Source organism: Triticum urartu, chromosome 7 (assembly GCF_003073215.2).
Source record: "Triticum urartu cultivar G1812 chromosome 7, Tu2.1, whole genome shotgun sequence".
Classification (NCBI taxonomy): domain Eukaryota; kingdom Viridiplantae; phylum Streptophyta; class Magnoliopsida; order Poales; family Poaceae; genus Triticum; species Triticum urartu.
The window spans coordinates 593,090,201-593,092,319 of record NC_053028.1 but is presented as its reverse complement, the minus strand read 5'-3'; positions in this window follow the sequence as shown (position 1 = coordinate 593,092,319).

The following is a 2,119-nucleotide window of genomic DNA, read 5'->3' as shown; positions in this document are numbered from 1 at the left end:
GGGTTTCTGCAAATTGGAGCAGAGAAGTGGGGTCTTGTTGCAGAAATGCCACGACTTACATCATAGTCGTTAGATGTAGATCTGATGGTCAGAAATGACGGATGGCAGACACACCATCCTCACCAACTGAGTCTTTTATAGGAGTTAGAGATAAAAACAGAGTTGGTGATGATGATGTGCCTGCCATCCTGCAATATAGGCCATCCAATTTATATCTGACGGATAGGAAGGAATAAGGTGCCTTCTGCTGCAGTGTGGCATCAGCCGTAGTTGTGCGGCACCCGCCGGAGTAGTGCGTTGGATGGACCACAGTGGAGCAGCTGCTGGACACCATGAGAATGAGGGGCAGCGCCAGAGGGAGGAGCAGCCAGGGAGATTTGCCCCTACCTACCGGCCATGTAGCCTAGCTGGACAGAGCATCGTCGAGGACCAAGCCAGATGGGACCAGAGGCGACGGCTCGCTGGAGGAACCCTAGGGCTACATGTAGGGGATCGAGGTAGAGGGAAGGGGGAGAGGAGATGCGAGTGGGCAGGGCAATGAACGCTTGCGTGTGTTGTTTTTACTTGAGGGTCAGGTGTGATGCGGGCGTCAGCAGTTGCATTTTGAGTGTAATATAGGAAGGCAACATAGTCATATCACTATTCCCCTTCCCTTCAATTTTTAGTGAGCTTCTACCCGAAACACCCCCCCTCCAAAGCGAAATAAGTTAAGCCCAAGCCCATAACTCAAAAATGACTTCTTTACATCTTTTATGGATTATTATGACAATAAGCCCTAAAAAGGCGGAATCAAACTGGCCCTTAACCTGTAATTCAATTGTGCGTGCAATGATGAATCACTCCTACCTGCTATAGTGTAGATTTAGGCATCATCATACATGGCATAACCTAATACATGTGCATTCCATTGTAGAATCTGGAATATGCAATGTTTATGTTAGTTCATACATTGCACATGATGTTTAAATGCCCCTTAAATCTGGTCAATCAAGTGATGGTATTTAAGCCTCCTTCTTTGCTTCTTTTCTTGATATGTAAGATTTGCTCACACATCTTTTCAATTATTGTTTGCATCAGCCAGCCATACTAGGACTGTTTCCTTTGATTACTTGATGTTCTTGACCTAACACTCTAACAGAGCTTGTCAACAATTTAAACACTAAGGGTTGTTGTAGTGGGGCCTTGTCTAACTCATAGGTGACATAAAGGTTTGGCTGTACACTAAAGTAGGCTCTCCAAGAGTAACTGGAGATCCAGATCGAAGGTATGCCTAGTTTTTACATAGTGCAGACATAGTAAGTGCTCATTTCATTGTGTGCAAGTGCAAGAGATGTGGCATGTTTCATTATGTGGTATTGTTTTGTTATAATCTCATCCTTTTGTGTTGTTTGCAGACTAGAAAGTATGCATATTTATCTTCCAAGGAGACGGGTAACTAGTTTGTGTCACCTTGCAGAGGGGGTGCAATGAAGATAAGATTGAGGATTTCCAAGTACAAGATGTTAGGAATGAGCCTTGCAAGAGAAGTAGGAGCTGCGCTGAGCCTGTTCAACTAGTTAAGGTAAGTCATTGTATCCAACTCAACAGTTCAATTCCTTGTTTGTTTCAGGCATAGTTAATTTTCTCTTTTCAGTTGTTTTATTTGTCCTCAGTTAATGAGATGCCCAAACAATGATGCCTGATGTTGGGTACTTCTATAACTATTAGTTGACATAATTAAAGTCCTTACCATTTAATTACTCTCGCAAAGTGTGCCTGAAGCTTTGAAGTTAACCAACTATTATTGCATGAGGCTCACAATCTAGTTTGTACTAGGCTAATGATTGCATAGTTTTGCTTGTTGTAGTAGGTTTGTATGAATCTCTCTGTTGTTCATCATGCTCCCTAAGACTTTAATTGAGCTACAGAATGGCCAACTGCTTCCTTACTTATACGCAACATGCTGTCTAAATTTGTAACTTGTCTATGTTTTGGATTGGGCCCTAACATCGTGCTCCTCTGGTGAGCTAAGAGAGATTTCTGTATGTAGGTTGCACAGACTATAATTTTTAAAATATCACCTGCTTATCCTTCATGACATGTAACATTATTGTTAGTCATGTTTTGCCATGTACAAAAT